The sequence below is a fragment of the Pipistrellus kuhlii genome, unplaced genomic scaffold (assembly GCF_014108245.1).
Source record: "Pipistrellus kuhlii isolate mPipKuh1 unplaced genomic scaffold, mPipKuh1.p scaffold_m20_p_12, whole genome shotgun sequence".
Taxonomy (NCBI): Eukaryota; Metazoa; Chordata; class Mammalia; order Chiroptera; family Vespertilionidae; genus Pipistrellus; species Pipistrellus kuhlii.
The window spans coordinates 15504837-15518156 of NW_023425427.1; the positions used below are offsets into that span (position 1 = coordinate 15504837).

The window sequence follows — 13320 nt, forward strand, 5'->3', positions numbered from 1 at the left end:
CCACGGGGAACATCGGAACAGTGGGCGAAGAGGGGTGATTAACAGAGTTGATTTCATATCCCATCTCCTGCCTCTGTCTCTTCTGTTTTGGAAGACACTTTGTTGTTGTTGTTTTAATCCTCACGCAAGGGTATGTTTTTATTGCTTTTTATTGAGAGGGAGGGAAGGAGGGAAGGAAGAAAGGAGGGAGAGAGATGTGAAAGAGAAATATTGATCAATTACCAACAGGGGATCGAACCCACAACCTGGGTATGTGTCCTGACCAGGAATCAAACCTGCAACCTTTCAGTGGAAGCTCCAACCAACCAAACCACACCGGCCAGAGCTGGAAGACCTTTGGCTAAAGGGCAATGCCCTGCACCCTCACCACTGAAGTCTGTGCCTCTCTCTTCCAGGGGCTTCCGGAACACACCGTGCCTGAGCATCCCCATGCCTTTTTATTATTATTTAAAAAAAAAATAAAAAAAAATATATATATATATTACAGAGAGGATGGGAGAGAGGTAGAGACCTAGAAACATCGATGAGAGAGGAACATCGATCAGCTGCCTCCCGCTCACTCCTCACTGGGGAATGTACCCACAACCAATGCACATGCCCTTGACTGGAATCGAACCTGGGACCCTTGAGCCTGCAGGCTGACGCTCTATCCACTGAGCCAAACCGGTTTCGGCCCCATGCCTTTGGAAGGAGCTGTCTCTCCCAAGCCCTACTCCAGGGGCACCTCTGAGGGGCAGCCCTGCTTTACATCACCACCCCCACCCCCAGCAGATAGGACAGAACAGGTGCCTGATTCACGGCCATGGCCTGTGAGCTGGCCTGGGACCAGAGAACGGATGAGCTGGATGACTGTGAGCTCCTTACTCTTTGGCGTTTGTATCCATTTCCCGGGGCAGCCCTGACAGAGACCACAAACCAGATGGCCTAGGCAGCAGCACTTCAGGTCTCCCGGTTCTGGAGGGGAGAAGTCCAAAACCTAGGTGCTGGCAGGGCTGGTTCCTTCCGAGAGCTCAAAGGGCAAATGAGCTCCGTGCCTGTGTCCCTGCCCCGCTGGCCACCTCCCAGGTCTGTGCGCGTCTGTGGCCCAATGTCCCCTTTATAGAAAGACGCCAGTCCCATCACACCGAGGCCTCTCCTCACGGCCTTGTCTGAACCTGGTCGTCTACAAAGACCCTATTCCCAGATAAGGTCGCATTTACAGGTAGAACTTTTGGAGGGAGACGATTCAACCCATCACAGCACTGAACTGGGACATACGCAGAGAATAAGGCAGGTGGTAGGGGAATCTGGGAGTGAAGAGGGGTGAACGTGTGAGAGCTGAGGCCACGAGGTAAGAGACATGTGGGGAGGGAGAGTCTTCATGGGTGTGTGTGTGTGTATGAATTCACGGGCTGAGAGAGACGGAGAACACGGTGTCCCCAGAAGTGCCCAGTCCCTGCTTCCCCTGGCTATGGCTCATGTTGGGTTCCGAGGCCCCTGTCCTCCCACAGTCCTTAGGAGGCCCATCCTCAATGCACCCAGGTACCTGGAATGAGGCCCTGCTCCTCACAGCCAAACAAGAGGAGCGCTCAGACTGTCCCCCTCTGCTTCCCTCCTTCCCAGTCTCCTGGATGATGGCTCCTCCTGCCCAGCTGCTCCCCGGGGCTCTGCCCTCTTCTCACTCTCACACTCCCCGGGCTCTTATCTCCCCTGTGAGGTCTGTTACCAGAGATAAGCTGATGACTCAGACGTCTCTCTCCAGCTCAGGCTCCCTGCTGGGCACGTCTCCTGGCATCGTCCCTCCGGCCTCAGTGCCTGACCCTGGGCACGGCCCACCTCTCCTCCACTGCCACCTCCTCACCTGGGTGACGGCACCTCTGCTGTCCACCGGCCACCCAGGCCAGACACCGGGTCAGCCGCACGCTCCCCTCCCCACTCCTGGGCTCCGGTGGGTCCGCACGCCTGTCAATCCTCTCTCTCCTTTTCTCTGTCTCTGTCTTTATCCTTTCTGAATGCTGTAGTTCTTTTTAAATCGTGGTGAAACATATGTAACATAAAGTTTTAGTCATTCTAAGGGTAAATTTCTGTGGCATTCACATTGTTGTGCAGCATCACCACCGGTCATCTCCCCAACCGAAACTCTGTCCCCATGAAGCACCAGCTCCCTCCACCCCCATCCCAATCCCTTGCAATTACCATTCTACCTTCTGACTACGTGCCTCTCCTGTGCGGACTCAGGCCTTATTGGTCCTTCTGGACCAGAATCCCACCTCAGGCCTCTGTGTCTGTCCCTCTTCCCCGGGTCACGGGGCTTGCCTGTGTAAGTCTATGTCACCACAACCGCTTCCCACACCGTCTCCCTGCCTCCATCCTCCTGCCTTCCTGTCCAGGTGATCTTTGTGAAGAGCAATTCTGATACTGCTCCCAAGCTGGAAGCCAACCTCAACCGCCCCCCGTTAGGACAGACACACGCTCCAGCCTGGGGCCCCCCCTCCACGCAGTCCGAAGTCCCACCACGTCCTCAGAGCACAGCCTCTCCGCACAGCACCTCAGCCTCCTCCTCGGTGCACTGGCCTCTCCCCACTCTCCCCTGCGACCCTCTGAGAGCAGCGCTGCCCCGTCCTGCCTAGGAGGAGACTGTGGCTGCCACCCCTCTCTGCCCCCAGGCCGGGTGGGCAAGGGCAGCCATCACCTCTGACCTGCTTCCCATTTCTGTGCGCAGCCCTGGCCTGGCTCCGAGGCAAGGCACCACGGCTGCAGATCAGTCACAGACCTGGGGACAGTCCCCCGGGAGCAGGTGGACACACATCTTCTGTCCCAGGCCAGAGGCCCACAGGGAAGACAGTAAATCGGCCTCGCCTGCGGCCAGCGGGGGAGGGCAGGTGTGAAAGGGGTAGATGGCGGGCAATGGAAGCTTTTGGAGGGGCTTCCTCAATGTTTACCTTTTATTTTTCTAAAATATATTTTACTGATTTTTCACGGAGAGGAAGGGAGAGGGATAGAGAGCCAGAAACATCGATGAGAGAGATACATCGACCAGCTGCCTCCTGCACCCCCCCCACCAGGGATGCGCCTGCAACCAATGCACATGCCCCTGACCGGAATCAAACCCGGGACCTCTCAGTCCGCAGACCAACGCTCTATCCACTGAGCCAAACTGGTTTTTAATGTTTACATTTTAGAACACTTAAAATGCGACGCTCTCATTATACCAACAGCCACTCCAATGGGCAGAGGCCTCGCAGCTTATAAACCAACAACCACCGCTCTCAGGCCTGCAGATTCCCGTGCCCTGTAAGCTGGGTGCGTTGTCATCATGATGCCATCCGGACCGACAGGGAGAGGGAGACAGCCGGACGGAGGGCCAGCTCTCCCAGCCCCTGGTCCCCATCCCCTGCCTCCCGCTTCCCCGGGGAGCCGGCCCTGCGTGAGCCTGAGCCACCCCCGCCTGCTGCTTCTCCCAAGCACGGCCGCCCGGGCACTGGCAGGTGTAGTGCAGAATAAGACCGTGGGGTCTTTTGTTCAAAAATGGGGGTGGGGGGAGTGCTATTAAAGGTACTGAGACATCAGGTATTTCCTTTCTCTCCTGGTCTCTCTCTCTTGATCTCTCATGGCATCTTTAAAACGTTTCCTCTATCGTCTATCCACACACACAGGGGCCCGCGTGCTCCATCTCAGAGCAACTCACACCATGTCCAGTGGCTGCCAGCTGAGCCAGCATCTCCACTTCCATGGGCCGCTGCCCAACCCGTGGAGGGGGGCGATCCTACGTGCCCGGATCAGGGTAGATAAGAGCTTGCCCCCCGGAGTTGCCAGCTGAATGCAATGGGCGGGGTGTGCAGAGAGCCCCAATGGACGCTGGGGGCGGGGGAGGGGGGAGGCTAGTGGGACCTGGGGGTGACGGGAGGTGAGGCAGCCCGAGTGCCAGGAAGCAAAGAGGCAGCAGGATGGGGGGGTCCCCCTGTGAGCCAAGGCTCCTTGCACGGTTGCATCCGCCATTGTCAATGGGGCCTCATTTAAAAAGAGAAACCCAAAGATCAAATGAAGAATTCAAGAAAGCCCCTGCAGAGCGGGTAACCAAGCACGGGTTAATGAGAAAAGGGCTCTGCACAACCCACAGCCTCCAGCCCTCTTCCCGGGACACACGCCTGGAAGGCCCAGGACCCCTGTCCCTGGGTCTATAGGAAGCTGGGCCACACACATGGCAGAAGGCGCTCAGGTGGGAGTGGAGCTGCTGACAAGTCCTGACTTTGGTTGAGGACTTGCTGTGTGACCTCAAGCAAGTTGCTATACCTCTCTGGATCTCAGTTCCCACAACCTCATTGAGTATATATTGAGGACCTATCTACTTTGTGCAGTGTGGGCTTTTGTGAGAAAGACAGAAATTGATAAGGGAGTCTCCAGCCCGTAGGAAGCTTGCAGTTAAGGATCCCTGGGGTAACATTTGACATGAATGCATAGTCTCTTCACCCACTCCCCTCAGAGTGTCATTAGCTCCACTTTACCAACGAGCCTCCTGTAGGGTCAGCCTGGTAAAGGATGAAAACGTGCACTAGGGCCTGCAGAGCCGGGCTAAAACCCTGCCCTGGCCCTTCCTGCTTGGCAGCCTCCAGCGTGCCACTCCTTGTCTCACGGATGTGTTTGTAAAGTGAGGACACAACAGGAGCCTCTCAAGGGTGCCATGCAGGGGAAAGGAGGTCAAGGATGACGCTTCAGCTTGCTGGTATTTATGCCCCTGCCTCCGTCCCACAAAGCACCAGCCCAGCGAGCCCCAGATGGGCTGAACAGCCATGGAGAGACCTGGGGTTCTCAAGTGACTGTCCCCCAAAATGTAGGGCATCAGTGTGAGGCCTTGGCCCCAAGAGTCAGGGTGCTGTCTCTGCTGCATGAACGAAAGGACAGTGGCCACAGCAGGAATGAGGATGGCTTCGCTGGGCTTCAGGCTGGAGCTCAGCTCTGGGCTCCTACTTTTCACTGAAGAGCTGCTCTGTTTTTCCTTTTTTAAAATAAGGAATCGGTTTTATTAATTATCAGCCAAGGGTGCACGTCTTAAGGGGACATACACCTCCGTAAACACCACTCAGAGGAAGCTACAGGACATATTTCAGCTTTCTCACACCCCCTCCCAGCCCCTCTCCCGAAATGGTAACTACTATTCCGACTTTTAAAACCATAGATGAGCTTTGTCTGTTTCTGAACATCACATAACTGGGAAAGCACAGCGGGTATGTGGCCACTGGGAGCTGACAAGATGTGATTTAGGGCCCGTCAAGACCTGCTTCTGTCATGGAAAACATGTTTGGGGCCACTGAGTGGACAGAACGGGGACTCAGAGACCTGCCGTCTTTAAGAGACTGTTCTCGGGTCTGTGTGCATGTATTTTCCCTGGCTGATCTCATCCTCTTAGTCACAGGGGAAAGCACCTCCTGAACAACCCCAGGCGCTGAGCACAGTGGCTCCATCTCCCTCTTCAGCTGCTAGAGCTCCCCCCGGGCTCCCTGAGCTCCGAAGGCCCACCGGTCCGGCAGGGATGTCCAAGGGGTGAACTCAGAAAGGCCCAGTGTGTGTGTTTATTCCGAATCTCTTGAGGTCGTCATGGTGCCTGAGTCACTGCCTCAGTCACTGTAAGGAACAGGGTTCCAGGAAATGGCTTTGAAGTCATCTCTCTGCCCCCCTGCTCCTCTGCCCTGCCAACCACGCCACTCTCCATTCTCTGGCTTCTTCTCCCCACGTCTCTTTGACTTCCCTAGTTCAGGCCACTGTGCCCTCCCACCAACCCCCGTCTCTTCTTCCTCACACAGGCTTCAAGGGGGTGAATGTCTTAATACCAATGGGAGAGGTCGTCAGAGTTCTGCCATCAGAGATTCCTCTCAGCGAAGCCCCCACCCCGAGATGGAAAGCTACTTGAGGGCAAGTATCTCCGTCTCCCGAGGCCCAGCACAGAGCTCTGCGCCGCTCAGGTTAGGTGAATAAATGAACGATCATTCATTTTGACAAGTCACAAGTCAAAACCACTGGCAGATGAAAACTGGCTTGTAGAGCTCACTTCTCTTCTTCTTCCCCCCCCCCCTCCTGTTCTTGTTGTCCATTTTACAAGCACAAACTTTATCACCTTGCCTCATACCTTTATGAAGAGTGGTTTTATATTTTCTGAAAAACTCATGTGAAAATTAGCACAAACAATGCTGAAAGGCAAATGGCAAATCAGGGAAAAGATATTTGCTGCACGTTGAACAAAGGGTTATTTTGTTTAATAGACAACGAGATAGATGGATAGATAGACAGACAGACAGACATACAGATAGGAAATAGTCCAGCAAAAATTTAGGAAGAGGAAAGAAACAGGCAATACACATTAGCATACAAATAGCTAATAAGCCTATGAACAGATACGAAGCCTACTCATAGCTACAGAAAAGTCAATTGAAAAATGAGACATCAGTTCTCCTCTATGAGATTGACAAAGATAAAAGTCCTAGACCTTCCAGTGTTCCCAAGAGGCGGAGGAGACCAGCGCCCTCACATGGAAGAGACCCACATTGGTGTCCTGCCCTCTGTCAGGACAAATTAAACCGTATCTATCAAAATGCACCCACCTTTGACTCAGCAATTCCACTTCTAAAAATTTATCTTACTGGTTTGGTTTACTCACTGAATAAAGGGAGGCAAGATGAATTGGCACGCGCCCCACCGCATGCCCCTCCCACCCATCACGTGCTCCATCCTAGTGTTTCATCACGTGTCGGACCACAGGTGGGGGCGGGGCCACGTGCTGCACCTGTTCCGTGCACCTCCCCATGTGCCCATCATGCTCTGCGTGCCGCGGGTGCTACATTTAAAACAAGCCAAGAAAAACAAAACAAAGGACAGAAAGAGACTTGGATTTTGAGTCAGGGCTTAGCAAAATTCATTTATAGACTTCAATAAGAACTCTATCTAAATGCGACAGCCAAGGAAAAACTTCGAGATAACTGGCGCTCATTTAGGTCTCACAGTATGAATGTGTATGCAGGGTGAGCAGCACATTACTAGATGTTTGTTGAAGCTTAGTAGGAATTATTAAGCTTATTACTTAATAAGCTTATTGGAGCTCATTAGAAACGAGGAGCTTATTAGAAATTCAGAATCTCAGGTCCCTCCCAGGCCTACTGAGCCAGAATCTGCATTTTAATGAGATTCTGAGTGACCCAACCCCCAGAGAAGCACTGGTTTAGAACACAAGGGCTTTCATTTCTCAAGTTTACCAAACCCTGGAGAGCAACTTGTTTCTTCTGGAATATACACCCAACTGGGTGACCTGAAACAATTCTTATCGGAGTTTACTGTCCTAGCTCCAAAATTTGAGGGATAAGACCTGTCCTTCCTCCTTAGGGTATCACTGAGTTTCAAACGAGATAATGGATTTGTTCTATTTATTGTGATGAGGTTGACAGGGGCTGCAGAGTCGGTGAGGGACCAGAATACCGTATTTTCTGGCGTATAAGATGACTTTTGAAACGAAAAAAAGGCAACCGAAAATCGGGGGCAAAAGACCAAAATTGCACAAAAATTACCTGCAGATCTTGACGGCAAAGTAAGTCTTTTCTTTGAAGTGGGGGGTAGTCTATACAGCGAATATAGGCCTAAACCTATGTTTTAACTGTAAAATTAGGGGTCGTCTTATACGCCGGAAAATACAGGTAGGTGTGGTTTCTGCCCTCATGGCCTCGATGGCTGGGTGGGATGGGAAAACAGGTGTAGACGCTGGGTGGTATTGTGTGACTGTCAAAGTTATCACAGGGCTTTCCTATGCTTACTCTTTCACTCATTCATTCATTCAGTGGTCAGTCTTTTATTAAAGTATAAAATGCACACTGGCTGGGTGGCCCAGTTGGTTGGAGCATTGTCCCACACATCAGAAGGTTATGGGTTTAATTCCTGGTCAGGGCACATGCCTAGGTTGTGGGTCCAATCGCTGTTTGGGATGCATATGGGAGGCAACAGATCAATGTTTCTCTCTCATATCTCCCTCTCTCTCTCTCTCTCTCTCTCTCTCTCTCTCTCTCTCTCGCTCCCTCTCTCTTTTTCTCTTTTCCTCTTTCTAAACATATCCTCTGGTAAGGATTGGAGGGAAGGAGAAAAAGAAAGAAAGAAAAAAAAAACCATAAAGAGCTCTGAGCAGAAATAAATGAGCCATAAACTCTAACCTCAAAAACTATTAGTCTAGTCAAAGATAAGGATGTAGGTGGATGATTCCACTCAGAACACACGGATTCTCTGCAGTCCGTTCACGGGGCCGGGGGAGCACAGATGAGGCGATGGGAGCTTGGCTTTAAAGCGTAATTACACGCTCACCACGTTCAGAAGGAGAGATCAGCATTCCGGGCAGAAGGAACAGCAGGGACAACGGCAGCCTGGTATGAAGGCGTGTATGCTTGCACCATGACAAGAATTTATGGCAGTGCCAAGAGATGATCTTGGAGAAGTGGTTTGGGGCCAGGCCTGAGATGATCCTGGTGTTTGATGCTAAGGGATCTGGTAGGAAATGGGGAGCCCCCAAAGGGAGGGGAACAACACAGCCAAAGACCTTCCACAGCAGCAGAGAAGGAAAAACTTGAGGTGGGAAGACTTTACAGAGTCTCTGACAATGATTCAGCAGAGAGTTGGCAAAGTAATGGATTGGGGCAGTGATAGGGGTATAGAAATGAATAGGAGAGATATTGAGGAAGGTAGAATTGGCAGGATTTTTGACCAAAGGAATGGGGTGGTTTCTGGTTGGGTGTCTGGGTGAATGGTGTTACTGTTGACTAAGAGGGGGACTCGGAGGAGGACTGGGGGACGGTGAGCCCGAGCCTGGGTGAAGTGAAGTGCCTTTGGGATGTTTTATTGGCAGGAGTCACAGGAGAGCAGTCCTGCCTGGAAACATGAACTTGGGAGTTGTTAGTTTACAGGGGTGCTTGGAGCCATAGAGTGAGTGGGATTCTAGGAGGGTGTGGAGTGAAAAGAGAATAGGGTTGGCACCAGCATTTAAGAACGGACAGGGGAGATGAGCCCACCAAGGAGGCTGAGTGAGGCCAAGAGGCATTTCTGCTTCCCCGGTCCCCATGGGCATGGAGAGTGAACACCCAGTGGCCACAACTCATCCTCCACCAGAGTCACCACCCTTGGAGTTCCGGAGTGACGAGGGGCTCGGGCTAGGACCTTGAGGAGAGCTGACACAGGACACATAGACCAGGCTTGCCTCCCCACCCCTCCCACTTTTCTCCTCATGCACAGTAACGCCCAGCCCTTTCACAGGTCTGTTCTTCTCCGAGAAAAAAAAAATCAAGAGGATGTAAGAAAAGAGGAAATAAAGACATGCTGAGTCTGTTTAGTGTTTTAGATCAGACATGGGCCTAGCACCTCCTAACATCAAAGAAAACCTTGTCCGAGGTTGACTCCGGTGAGCTCTTTCTTTCCTTATGTCATTAAGAGCCAAGAGATCCAGGTTCTGTCATGATTAACCAAAGGTGGATTTTACAAACAAAACAAGGGGAGGAAATGGCCCCCGGATCATGCCATCTGACTCGTGTTTTGCTGTAGACGCAGGTCTGTGGCTTTAAACCGGCCATGTCTCCTAGCAGCCAAATAATTGATCTATTCGGTGTTCTGGCTTTAAGCAAAAAAAAAAAAGCGAACTGGCCTCTTTGGAAATGTTGGCAGCTTGGCTGGTCCATTAGTAAGACCGAAAAAGCAAAACATTAACTGGAACAGGCCATTATGACGGGGCTAGGCAGGAGTCATCAATAGATGATGTCATTTCAGAAAGAAGCAAGCCAGTGTCACGAGGCCCCTGGGCAGTCAGACTACCCTCCCTGGCCCATCAGCACGCTCCTCTGCAGACACTGAAGTCTTCCAGGGGGAATCTGAGCCAGAAACAAAGGGCCTCACTTTACCCTTCTTTTGCTCAGCTTGATTCTGGAAGGTCCTCAGTCCGCCCATGTGCTCCGGGTCCTTCTCTGTCTTCTCACACACCTCATCCCAGGAACACCTATCTGTCCTCTGTGTCCTGTCTCCCTCTCCGAATACCTTCCTCTCCCTTCCTTTCTCATCCGAGCTTTTAGAAAGAGTAGTAGGCTGTCTCCCCCTCTTCAGCTCCCATTAGCTCCTGCCTCTTCCCCTTGCGGGCACTAACAATATTCCTGCAAGTGCCAAGCACTGGGCTGAGGGCTTTCCCTGCACCATCACCCTTAATCCCCACAGCAGCCCCTATGAAATGGGTGCTACTGTTATCCCATTGTACAGAGGAGAAAACTGAGCATCCGATGGACAGGCAGGCTCACTAGCTCCTGTAAGGCAGTAGCAGATCCCACTTTTTAAAAAATATATATATCTTATTGATTTTTTTATAGAGAGCTAGAAACATCGATGAGAAAGAAACATCAACCAGCTGCCTCCTGCACAACCCCCACCAGGGATGTGCCTGCAACCAACGTACATGAACCTGGGACACTTCAGTCCGCAGACCAACTCTGTCCACTGAGCCAAACCGGTCAGGGCAGATCCCACTTTTTAAGCCTCTGCAACGCCTTTTGGCCAAAGTCACCCACGACTGCCTGCCAGTCCTGGTGGCCCCTTCTCAGTCCTCATCTCCTCTTCCTGGTGCAGCAACTGGTGCTGCCAACCCCTCTGCTAACTGGGCTCTCGGGAAGCCACTTCCCCTCTCCCCCCCTTCACAGAGGGGGTTCCCCCAGATTTCATTCTGGGCACTTCACTCTTTAGGAAACTCTAAGCGCTTTTGATTCCCCGCCCACCAGAGACCACCTTGCCCGCCTCCTCATGGCGCAGCGTCAGTGTGAGTGAGTGGCAGAGCTGGGGCTGGAGCCAGGTCCACTTCTCCTTACTGACAGCGGCCACCACCTACTCCCTGTTTTTGTTTGTCTGTTTTTGTGGGTGTTTTGCTGAGCAGCAGCAAGCAGCCCTCCCCTGGAGGAGGAAGAAGGTGAGAGACCCTGATAAGGTGGGCGGAGGCTATTTTTAGAGGCTGCTGGCTTTCCACTTGGTCTGAGAGAAACCCGAGGGTCAAGGCAGTCAGGCACGGGATTGAAAGGCTGGCTCATTAGAGGGAATTAAGACACAGAAGCCGCAGCCCCCCACCGGCCTTGCTTTCAACTCTCTGCCTGTTTGCCCTGTGGCTGGACCTGATGAGAACCTGGCTCTCTGCCTCCATTTCCCCTTCATCCTACCCACGAGGCTCTGAGATGACACTAGAGTAAAGATGTAACGAAGTAAAGTAGGAAGAAAAAAAAAAGAAAGAAAGAAACTTCGGGACAAGGGTGTCATTGTCCAAGCAGAAAAAGGTCCTAGAACAGCAGCAGATCCAAGAAGGGGGGCCCTGGCGGGAGGCTCACTGACCCCCAACACCTGTCTCAGCAGCAGAGAGAGGGTCAGGGAGGAAAGGAGAAAGGCTGGAGGGGGCCGCAGGCCTGGCGGGTCCTTCAGGGGGTGACCTTGACAGGGGGCTCTGCGGCCCTCCACGAACAAATGGCTGTCACCCTGGTAGGATTCCTGGTTGGGAGTTTTGGGGTGCTCCCGCTGAGCGCCCAGGCCTTTGGCTGAGGTCTAGTTCTGTGATGAGGGTGCAGAAGTGCTTGGGCCAGGTCATCTCCAAAAGGCTGGGAGGGCAATGGGGGAGGCCAGGAGCCCGTCCTAACAGCGAAGGGGTGGGGTTGGGGGTGGGGATGTGCCTGCCCGGATTGGAGACCCATCATAATTGGGGATCTGAGGCCAGGGGGCGGCCGGGACCGGCCCTGCCCAGCTCTCTGGGGCTAAAGCTGCTGGAGTCACAGGCATTTTTGCGAAGCTGGTGGCTGTTACCCGGCATGAGGGTCCTCACCGCGGGGCGCCCTTCTCCGGCGGGGGCCCGGCCCAGGCCAGCTCTCCGGGGGCCCTAGGAGCTCCCGGAATCGGACCCGAGCTGGAGGGCCCGCCGGAGCTCCGACCTCTGAGCCCGCGGCGTCCCGGGCAGGAGCGGGGGCACAGGTTGGAGGAGGGACAGGTTGGGAGAGCTTGTCCTGCTGCTCCCACGGCCCAGCCCCCCCCCCCCCCCCCGGGAACCGAATCCCGCCCCTGCCGATGGGGAAACCGAGTCCCCGGGAACGGACAGGGCTGCCAAGGCGGCTCCTGCCTCCGCGTCCTCCCCGGGCCGCCCAGGCGCGGGCACCGCGGCGCTTCCACCCGCTCCGTCCCCCGCAGTTTGGGAAACTTTTCCTGCCGCTGCCAGGCGCGGCCCGAGCCCGGATCCCACGACCCCCCCGCCAAGCCCCTTCTGCACCCCAAGCCCCCTCTGCACCCCCAAACCGCCGGAGCACGTGGGCGCGGGCGGGCACCTGGAGCCGGGCAGGGGGCCCTCCGCTCCGGTGCAGATGCGGCGCCCGGGCAGGCGGGGGGCGCCGGCGGGGCGGACGGGGCGCCGGGCTCGGGACCCCCGGCCCCCGGCTCCCCGGCCCGAAGGCAGCCGGAGGCGGCGGCTATTTATAGAGGAAGCCGCGCTCAGTCCCTCTCGCCCGCGGCGGCGACAGCTGAATATTTTGCCCAGATATGGTGGGGTCCCGTGCGGGGGCAGGGAGCCCCGGGCGCAGGGGGACCCCCGGGCTGGTGGGGGGCTTACCGGGCCGTGGAGCCGCGGGGGAAGGTGCGAGCGGTGGCGAGCGGAGCGCGCGGTGGACGGACTCCGTGCGGCGGCGGGCGGGCGGGCGGGCGCTGGGCCGGGGGAGGGAGGGAGCGGGGCGGTCCGCTCCGCAGGCACCGCGCCCCGCCCCGCCCGCCGCTCCCTCTTATCTCTCCTCCGCCGGGGGCGCCCGGGCCCGGGAGGGAGCGACACCCGCGGCGGCCTGGGCAGGGGCCGGCCAAGGGCGGGTGGGGGGAGGGGGCCCTCGGGTGCAGCGCCCTCCGGAGTCCCGGGTCCCCACGGGTCCCAGGAGTTAAGGTGACGGTACATCATCTGGGAAAAGGTGGGCGGTTCTCGTCCTGCGGGTCTAGGAAGGTTGTTGGATGGTGCAAAGCCAGCCCGGCAGCAGCTGCACCTTCACCTCCTTCCACTGAAGCAGCAACGCCCCTCCACCTCACCAGCAGCCCCCCTCCAACCCCGAACCCTCTCTCCCCATCCCTCCCCCCCCGCCCCCCCCCCCCCCCCACACAATGCTCGCTTTGCGCCCCCGAGTTGAGTCTTGTCTCTATACCGAGAACGGAGGGTCCCATATGACGAGGTAGAAGAACCGCAACAAACCAAGTCCCATGCTCTTAAAAGGCTAATATGTTTTCCAGGACAAACCACTCAAGCCCAACAAACTTTAAGTGTTTTAAGTTTTTAATTGGCTCGTA

The 13320-nt window shown here is 54.9% G+C and overlaps 1 protein-coding gene across 3 annotated transcripts in view; it reads right to left on the reverse strand.

The window, feature by feature from the left end:
• The window catches only part of TMOD1 (tropomodulin 1), a 71702-nt gene extending 59013 nt beyond the window's left edge, over positions 1-12689 (reverse strand). For 2 of the 3 annotated variants that reach the window (XM_045579976.1, XM_036433260.2), the window contains exon 1: positions 12608-12689. The gene's annotated coding sequence lies outside the window, so the exon portion shown is untranslated. Of the gene's footprint in view, positions 1-11; positions 16-12607 lie in introns of those variants that run through there. The other variant, XM_045579975.1, reaches the window with a different exon arrangement.
• Positions 12690-13320: the final 631 nt, after the last annotated feature.